Genomic DNA, 10,617 nt, shown 5'->3' on the forward strand with positions numbered 1-10,617 from the left:
TTTCCACATTACCAGTATTGTAGTTGTACTGGAACAGCTTGGCTAGGGGTGCAGCAAGTTCCGGAACATAAGTATTGAGTACTATTACTGGAACATTGTCAAGGCCTATTGTCTTTGCAGCATCCAGTGCCTTCAGCCTTCTTGATATCACATGGCGTGACTCGTATTGGCTGGAGGCTGACATCTGTGATGCTGGCGACCTCCAGAGGAGGCCGAGATGGATCACCCACATTGCTGTGAAGTCACATGTAGGCTAGACCAGCTAAGGACAGCAGATTTCCTTCCCTAAAGGACATTAGTGAGCAGATGGGCTTTTATGACAATCGACAATGGTTTTGTGGTCATTATTAGACTTTTAATTCCAGATTTTTATTGAATTCAAATTCAAACCCAGGTCCCCACAGCTTTACCATGGATCTCTAGATTACTAGTCCAGTGACAATAACACCACGCTGCCGCCTCCCCAGAGTAAGGGTAGAAATGGCCAAAAATGTAGCACATTCCTGAATCAACTATAAACTAGCTCAGCAACTGTCAAGCTAAGACTCTGATGTCAAGCAATATTTAATACAAAGGATAGGGTAATTAACATACCCAAAATCAAAGCATGACACATTAGTGCAAACATTCACCATTACTGTAGACAAGAGGAGGTTGGAATTTCCTGTGAGGATGTAATTAGATTAGACTGAAATTTACAGTCTCTGTATCTATTTTTCTGATCTATCCTGCCAACCTCACCAACATATGCTGGAACATAAGAATCAGCATAAATAAGCAGAAATCAGCATAAACAGTTGAGACCAAAAGAATGTACAGAATTACACCATATTTGTTTCTGCAAATATGAAAATTAAAGTTTGAAATAATCAATTTAATTAGTCATGCACATTAGTCATTAAGAAAAAACAATTGTGTAAATTTTTCAAATTTTAATGCAACTCACACTGATGGCTTAAGAATACAAAGAAACAGAAAATACAATTGAGGATTTTTTTTAAATTGCATAAAAACTGCAATAAAGCACCCAGAAGTATGACTGTTTCTTGTTGCACATAAAATGCTGGATGTAATTTTATACCTATTTGAAATCAGTGTAATCACAAAAAACTTACATGTACCACTCCTTACCACAAGGGAGCCCTTATGAGAGTCATGATACATCCTGACAGAATAATGTATAACACTCTTACACCTGTATTTCCCCAATCTGTCACACAAGAAATTGGTCTTATTATCCAATTTTACATGTACATGGGCACAAATTCATAGGGCATTCTGACAAAATTTTAATAATTTTACACGGCTTATTCATTTGAATGCAGTTTCTTGTTAAGCTATCATAGTCTAACCTCCAAATGTGTTATCCTTTCCACTTTCAGATTTGGCATACTAATTACTGAGGGGTTAGGGCCAGAAAAGATCATATACTTACTTGCCAACATCCAAGTGCTAGTAAATGGCTCAAATTTGTTAAAGACACCTTTATCCTGTAAAGGCTGCTGGCTACCAGCTGCTTTTGACATTCTGATGCTCAGAAGCCTGTCTCACAGCAGGCAGCTCCTTTTAAAAGATAGATGCAGGTGATATAGTTATAGAGAGAAAAAAATCAGGAAATGACATTTGCCAGATATGTACTTATCCTCAATCAACTGTGAGGATCAAGTACTAATAAGAAAACTAAAATAAATCAAGGAAAGGGGCATACTAGCTATAATAAGTATCAAAAATGGTAATGACACAAATGAGAGTAAAGATAGACAAATCTCCAAGGCCTGATGGTTTCTGTCCCAAGTTAAAAGTAGGTAATTCTAGATGCTGTAGTCATGATCTTCCAAAACTCTCCAATTCATGAATTGTTCTCTGGTATTGGAGAATTGTCAGCATCATTCCATCATATAAGAAAAGAATTAGTCTAACATTTGTTGCGGGAAAGTTACAAGAATCTGTTGTTAGGGACTGAGTGCTTGGACAAATATGAACTGATCAAAAAGAACCAGGTGGATTTGTAAAAGGCAAGTCATATCTAATGAGACTGTTAAACTTATAATGAACTAAATAATGTGGTAAATAGGGGAAAACGCATTCTGGACTCAATGTGGAGATCAACAATTTCAGACTGTAACCTCTGCCCCCATTTTATAACCCTTTCTCTTCATTGGTTTTGGTTTTAACGCATTTTTGTCTTCTTTTTGCTACTGGATGGCAGCTGTTCATCATGCACATCTCTAGACAAATCTTTTTTCTTTACTTGTCCAATAACCACTCTCTTTGGCCTTGCATTACCAACCCTTTTTGCCATTTTCTATCTCCTGTCTTCCACCCTATCACAGAGCTTCCCTTTATTTTTGCCACCTTCCCCCCCTCCTTTATTAGTTCAAACTTATTACATTTCTAAATTTATTTTGCTTTTGTATGGTAGATGAGGGATTGTCAATGAATGTTATTTCTATGGACTTCCAGAAGGCAGATCCACTTAGGAGGCTGTTAAAAATGAGAGCTGACGGAATCGGAGCAAGGATATGGAATTAGTTTGGAGGTAGGAGATGGAGAGTAGGAAGAATAGTTAAGTCTTCTTGGAAGATTGACTTGTGGTGCCATCCCACTATTCCCCAACAACACCCCCCCCCCCCCCGCCACACTTCACAACCACCCCATCCTGGGATCTGTACTGGGGCCTCAACTTTTCACTATATTTATACATTTCTTGGATAGAGGGCTCTCTTCCTTCATCTAAATCTGTAGACAACACCAAGTCAAGGGACACAGGAAATGGTGCAGATGGGAGAGGATAACATTGTAAAGGCACATTGATAAATTGAGTGGGCAAAACATTGGCAAATGTCGTTCAACGTGGGAAAATGAGAGAATACCCACTTTGGTGGGAATCTAGGAACTATGAAACAGGAGAGAGATATTACTGACTAAATACAGAAGTCACAAAGTTAGTGGACAGGTATGAAAAATTAATACAAAAGGATGAATGGAATGTTGGCCTTTATCTCAAGGGGGTGGAAGTCATATCACAGTTGTAGAAGATTCTGGTTAGGCCTTATGAAAGTACTCTGCTCAGTTCTGGGTACCCCACCCCAGCTAGAATATTTTGGTTGTGGGGCCAGTTGCAATGCAGATTCACCAGAATGATACTGAGGCTAAAAGGGTTAAATTATGAGATCAGGTTACATAGTAGACTTGTATTCCTTTGTGCATAGAAGATTAAGTGATGATTTAATTGAGGTATTTTAGGTGATTAAAGGGTTTTATAGTTTCTCTCTATCTACCCTATATCCGCTAGTGGAGAAGTCCAGCAGAAGACGGCAGAACCTTAAAGTTAGATCTAGGTCATTCAAGTGTGATCAGAAAATGCTTCTTCACACAAAAGGGTAATGAAAATCTGGAACTAACTACAGAAAGTTGTGCCTTGGTCAATTGCAAATGTCAAAACTGAGATTGATAGATTTGTTAGGTACAGGTATTAAGGGTTATGGAACCAAGGCAAGTGGATGGAGTTAAGGTACAAAATCAGCCCTGATCTGACTGATAAACCATGCTGACAATGGCTCACTCTTTTCACACAAATTATTGCTCCAAAGAACAGCTCCTTTGCACTAGGTGGGAGAATATAAGAGAGGGCGCTTGTCATAGAGAAAAGAGTTCACAATCTTTGAGATCAAAACCATCCATAGAGCTCCAACTGCCACTACCTCCCTCTTCTACTCCAATGCTCTTGACCTCACCTCAGTTTCCCACTTAGTCTCCACCCGCCTCAGATCATTCTGCAGTTTCTCCACACCCATCTTTTCATTTTCACTTCCAGTTTCCACTCATTGATATTGTATATGGTTCTTTTGTGCTCAGGCACTGATCTTCACCTTCCAAAATCACATCAGCCCCCTCCTCAAAAAGCTCATCCTTAACCCATTCGTTCTGTCAAACTACTGAGTCATCTAAAAACTTCTTTTCCTTGAGGTCTTTGCACATGTCATTGTCTCCTGTCTCACACCTCTGTGCCCATCACTTCTAAACAGCTATTTCTCAAGCTTCCTTCCTGTTCATAATACCAAGACTGTCCTGGCCAAAGCCACAGATGGCATTATGCAACTGTAAACACTGTTCATTAATTACCCTGCCTCAGGTTCTCTGCAGCACTGGAAGCAGTTGATTACATACCTCCATTACATCTCTTCTGCAGGCCAGTTCAGTGAGATCAATATTCCTTTGTCCATTTGGAGATGGCTTCTCTTTCTCCACTCCTAAATTACCTTTAATCCCCCAAAGAACCTTGAATCCCCTCAAATGTCAAATTACACACTGTCCTCTGCAACAGTCTCTACAGACAGAGGATCTGTTTTCACATGTAGACCGATGACACTGAGCTGGATTTAACCTCATTTCCATGATCCCACAACAACAGGTGTCATTGCCCCCGCACCGTACTCCACCCACCACCATCTGACACATTGTGGATGATTGAAAATTTCCTCCAACTGAACTTTAGGGTCACAGCCTTTGCTTTTGGCTCCATCATAAGCTCCATTTCATTGCCAGACTCTATTCCCTTCTCTGCTAATTCTGAAGTGGCTCCAGATAGTGTTAAACCTTGAAGTCATGTCTGATCCTAAGCTGAGCCACAAACCCAACAATCTGGCCCCAATTATTAACTTCTATCCCATTGCTTACCTCTACCCTTCTCTCATCCCCACTCTTGTGGAGCTTGTAAACATGCTTTTGCCCATTATACTCAAATGTGTCCAATGTCTCCCATACTGACCTTCCCCTTCCATAAATTTCAACGTCTTCAAAAAAATTGGCTCACGCTTGACAATCATCCCTATCTTCATGAACATACTTTAGCTCCCTCTTTCCCAGAATAGAAAATGTACATTATTCTTCCTGGTTTTCAAATCCCTCCACATCCTGGTTGTACCTAGTTACTGTAGCCTTATGTCCTCTTCTCCACAATATGATCATTGACATTGACCTGGGGTATCCCCATGCTCTTCCGTTTGTGCCTCCTATAGTGCTGGAGACTTCAGCCCTCCCAACAGGATTCTTTCCCTAACATCCCTTTCTAACTACCTTTAAAAACCTCTCTTTTTCAGGAAGACTTTTGGACAAATAGTTCATTCTCCCCTCCCAACTCCTGTAAAGTCTATTGGAACATCCTCTACATTAAAATCTATTCTGGTAGACAATCAGACCATTGTTACATTGCAGGCTGACTTGCATCTGGTTCGCACCTAGGTGCATTGACATATGAACACAAGAAATAGGAGAAGTAGGCCATTTGACCTCCTTGAGCCTGCTCCACCATTCAATAAGACCATGGCTGATTGGTTTGTATTTATAATTCCACATTCCCATCTATCCCCGATAACCTTTGATTCCTTTGCCTAACAAGAATCTACCCACCTCAGTCTTAAAGATATTCAATGACCCCCACCTCTACTGCCTTCTGAGGTAGAGTGTTCCAAAATCGCACAACCCTCTGAAAAGATTTCTCCTTATCTGTCCTAAAAGGGTGGCCCTTAATTTGTTAAAACAGTGCCCCCCAGTTCTGGATTCACCCACAAGAGGAAGCATCATTTCTGTGTTCACCTTGTCAAGACCATTCAGGATGTTCTATATTTCAATCAAGTCAGCCCTCACTCTTCTAAACTCCGGTGGAAATGGGCCAAGCCTGTCCAACCTAATCTCATAAAACAGCCCACTCATTCCAGGTATCAATCTAGTAAAGCTCCTCTGAATCTCCTCTAACGCATTTACAACCTTCTTTAAATAAGGAGACCAAAACTACATACAGTATTCGAGATGTGGTCTCACCAATGCCCTGTATTACTGAAGCATAACATCCTTACTTTTATGTTCACTTTCTCTCGCAATAAAAGATAGCATTCCATGAGCCTTCTTAATTGCTTGCTATATTTGCATACTAACTTTGTGACTCATACACTACCCTCTGCACCTCAGAATTCTGCAGTCGTTCTCCATTCAAGTAATACTCTGCTTTTTTCTTTCTGCCAAAGTGAACAACTTCACAATTTCTCACATTATATTCCATCTTCCAGATTTTTGCCCAATTTCCTCAACCTATCTATATCCATCTACAACCTCATGTCCTCTTCACAACATGTTTTCCTACCTTTCTTTGTGTCATCTGCAAATTTGGCTGTCATGCCTTTGCTCCCCTAATCTAAGTGATTGATAGAAATTGTAAACAGTTGAGGCCCCAGCACAGACCTTTGCAGGACTCCACTTGTTACATCCTGCCAAGCAGAAAATGACCCATTTATGAACACTCTTTTCTGCCAGCCAGCCAGCTGGCTGATGTGTTACCCCCTACACCATGAGCCTTTATTTTCCACAATAACCTTTGATGTGGCACCTTATCAAAAGCCTCCTGGAAATCCAAACACAGCAGGTCTACAGGCTCACTTGCATCCATTGCACAAGTTACTCCTTCAAAGAACTCCAATAAATTGGTTGAACATGGTTCCTCTTTAACAAGACCATGCTGACTCTTCCCAATTATCTTGAGTTTGACAACTAATCTCCGTGGACAGGGGTATTAAGCACACACTGTTTTTTGTTCACATTCTGTATCAAAAAAATTCCCACATAGTCAAAACTTGGCACGATAAAAATGATATTTTGCACTGAGCTGGAGTTATATTCTGAATTGCATAAACTCAGACCACATCCACCCAATCCCTGGTAGTAAAAGGGCAAAAAAAATGTTTATTTGTCTTCAAGCACAAAGTGCAATGCATGACGATTTAAAGCATAAAATGGCATATAATCAATTCTCAAATTAGTCTAAGTTCCAGAACTTTTTGATTTATTGCTAGTCATGGAGCCTTACATAAAAACACCTTTCTTTAGTTTCCCTCTCTATATCATTCCATTTCAATTCAATTCAACAACCAGATGTGAGAACATCACGATAACTATCATGTTTTTCTACCTCTGCATCTTACTTTTCCTCTAGCACTAATACAAATAAATCAGCTGGGAACTCAACATGAAAGAGAGCGGCAAGCACAAACCCCAACTCCCTGGTGCTCCACAGATCAGAAGAAACCTTGTCCTGCCAGTGACACAGTATCTGAATACATTCCATCACCAAGTCACCTACTTGCATAAGGTTGATGCCACACAAATTTTTTCTCCCAGATCCAATGTGACTATCCATAACAGCAAAATTGAGAACACAAAGTGCATAAACATCTATGAATTACTTGATATCAAAATTATCTGGACCTAGGAGCTTACAGTGACTGGTTGAATATTGCTGAAAAGAGACATGTTACCAAAATTTTTCAGCTGCATTTATCAGGACAAATGCAAGAATGCCAAATTTCAAACAATCACAACAATTTATACCACAGGAGAAAATAGGGTGCTGATCAGTTGCCAAGTCAACTCTGATTGGCCAAGGCTTTGCCTTGCAGAAGGCAACAGGGAACTATAGGCTCCCCATGCTTGTGGGTAATTCAAAAAAGGCACAAGACTTGAATATATTCCTTTAGTTTGCAAAGAACTTTGCAATGCCAGGTATATACATCAACAATTGGTGATCAAATCAAACAGGTTCCTCCAGCTATTCATAATAGACAAAGTACAGACCATACTCAAACTGCCATTATTTGCAAAACCCAAAACAAAATGTCAATTGCTAGATGAGATTCTGTTGGACAGCACTTGCTGAACAATCCTGAGTGCACTAATAACTGCACTAGCAGTCAATTTAAGATAATTAGTTCAGCTCATAAGTCATTAATTTACACTTGCTAGAAGCAACATACATGCATATGCAGGGGCCCATTCTCTGCAAATGAAATGAAAATGTTCAAGCCTTGCACCTTTTTTTGAAATTCTCAAAGCATCGGAAGCCTATAGTTCCCCGTTGCTTTCTCCATGGCAACGCCTTGGCCAATCAGAGTCAATTTGCCAACCAATCAGCACCCCTTTTCTCCTGTGGTATAAGTTGTTGTGATCATTTATAATAAATCTGCATAAACTAGTACCTACAATGAAACAGTTTTCAACAGCAACATTTTAAGTATTGGGGAATAATTATCATGTTACACGTTATGTTTTTGTGGTAATGCGAGTCATAACTTTACAAAATTTAAGCAACAAAACTAATTCAGTGAAAACTGCATAGAAAATGAGTTACAAATCCTCAAGATTTTGGATTGCAACACAATTTTTAATCAAAATTGCAAATAGCTTGCATTCCCATATTTCACTGTTTGAAATACTGAAAATAGTCTTATCATAAAGTTCTGTTGTATTTTGTAGACTGTACTAATTAGTACTGTATGTGCAATGCTGGAGTCTGTTACAGTCAAAGTGTTGGGTGTGTAAAACCTTATGAAAACATTGCCTTATTTTTTGTGAATGCAGGAACATGTCTGTGATAAGCACTTCTAATATCCTTGGATGTGTAAAATATGCAGCAAAATTTATGCTGGACACGTATGACGATATATAACCAATACAATGTGTATGTTAGAGTAATATTCATTCGTTTCTTTGGTTAAAAACTTGCTCTGCTACACTTGAGGATTGTCCAATTTCCCACAAGATTGGTGGCTGAACAAATGATTTTATACTGGCTCAGTAGTTCAAAATTATGTCCAAGCAGCAGATAAATCAAATACTAAATGCAAAATATTTTAACCGTGAATACAAAAGTAATTTTAGATGCAGCTTTTCCATTTGTCTATTTACAGAAAGAACCCAATTTAAAAATAAGGAATTAACTTTGGGAAGAAGAAACACTGTAGCTTATCAGGTGGGACTTTTGTCATTGAGTTTGTGGGGTGATGAAGCAGCTTACTTACACACATGCCTACCTGATCAGGCTAAAGCCATAACAAAAATCAAAGGCACCAGATATCTTTTTGAATATTGAAACTTTAAGCTTAGGAGAATCCCATGTTCTGCTTTTGGTAGAGTGTACATAAAATAGGGCACATGCGAATAAAAAACATACCAACACCAATGAAACAATTAATTAAGAGAAAAAATGCTCTAACAAAATTCATTCTTAACTTAGTTTATTTTAGGGCGGCCCTTCACTTTGCTCAAACTAAGAGTGAATTGCTGGAGCAAAATATTTTTACGTGATGGCAGTCACCTATTAGTATCCAGCTTGACCAAAGCAAAATTCTCATTGGCTGACCAGAATTGAACAGAGTAAACAACACTGCATCCTTTACAAAAGTATTCACAATAATGTAGTAATTTTTGCTTTAAAAAAAAGGTTAATCTCGTTAAAGTACGACACAAAACTCATATTCCTAGAAACAAGCGCAGTTAAGGTGAAACAAATTAATTTGGCACTTTGCCAGTGATAACATTTCACTAAAGTTTAATGCACACGCATCACGGCGACCGTGGAAAACCTAACTCACCTTGTTTTTTCACCGGCATTTTTCTCAAAGTGCGGCGTTTGATTTTTATCAGCACTGATGTTCTCCAATTGTTGGGATGCTGACACCAGACACCGCTTGTTTTCTCTTCTCACTCCCGTCAAGCTGCCGAAACTCCGATAATAGTAAAACTTCCTCGTAACGAAAGCCCAAAAACTACAAGTACTAAAGAATACAAACAAATCTCAAATACACACATCCACAAAAATCCCAATAAAAAGCTTTGCGAAGAAACTATTCTTAAAAAAAATAAGCGAGAAAGGAATTTCCAAATGTTATATAACGGTAATTCACTGTCCAGTTCAAACTCAAAACACCCATTGGATTTGGGGTTTTTTTAAGGCAGAATCCAAATCCATTCGTTCCAAGAGAGTCTAGATATTCGCGGTAGCTCTCATGTTGGCAACAGAAAGTGTTTCTTCTTTCCCCGCGTGTTTTCTTCTGATGGCTTGTAAAATTTTCCAGCCAGATGGTGAGGCGTTGTGATACAGACAGGAGCCAGGAGCCAGAGGAGGAATCAGCAACCCGAGCTGACTGCCCTCAACATTAATCCACAGTACCAGCTTTAGTCATCTCACATCAATTTTTCAATCCCATAAGGAGCTGCTTCTGACGGACTCGGCCACCATCCCGTGCCACTGTTTGAGAAAAAGATTAATCAAAACAAACAGAAATATCCCGCAGTCCCAGATTAAAAAGGACCGGGGATCATTCGGGTACATGGAGAGTGATCTTCCCAAATAGGAACACGACACAAAAACACTAAAATTTTAGGTGACCGTTATTAACTTTCGGCCGGGATTCCCCTTCCCCAGCTACTCATAATGACAAGGGCCGCAGCTGATCTCTGAAGATGTCAGGGAACAAATTCATGAAGTGAGATGATGCGAAGCAATAGGGAAATACCAGGCCAGGCTCCGTGTGCTGGTGCAGCTCGGGCGGTTTGAACACGGGACACAGATTTAAAGGACCAAATCACTGCGACACCTGCCGGTCACATTTACTCAATTAGAATTTCTGATCGTAATTTAAACATAAATAAAACATGGACAATTTAAAATGCACCTTCCAGCGGAAGGGAATACTACTTGAATAAATCTGCGGAACCTTGGGCGATGTAATTCGATTGTCCTGCGGTTCCCCTCTCTTCCCCCACCCTCCCCCCCCCCCTCCCACC

General features: G+C 39.6%; 1 long non-coding RNA gene across 2 annotated transcripts in view; it reads right to left on the reverse strand.

The window, feature by feature from the left end:
• The window catches only part of LOC121283851, a 49,148-nt gene that overhangs the window by 35,556 nt on the left and 2,975 nt on the right, over positions 1 to 10,617 (reverse strand). The window contains exon 2 of one of the 2 annotated variants that reach the window (XR_005944399.1): positions 9,423 to 10,078. This is a non-coding gene — a long non-coding RNA (uncharacterized LOC121283851). Of the gene's footprint in view, positions 1 to 9,422; positions 10,577 to 10,617 lie in introns of those variants that run through there. The other variant, XR_005944398.1, reaches the window with a different exon arrangement.

Source organism: Carcharodon carcharias, chromosome 11 (genome assembly GCF_017639515.1).
Source record: "Carcharodon carcharias isolate sCarCar2 chromosome 11, sCarCar2.pri, whole genome shotgun sequence".
NCBI lineage: Eukaryota > Metazoa > Chordata > Chondrichthyes > Lamniformes > Lamnidae > Carcharodon > Carcharodon carcharias.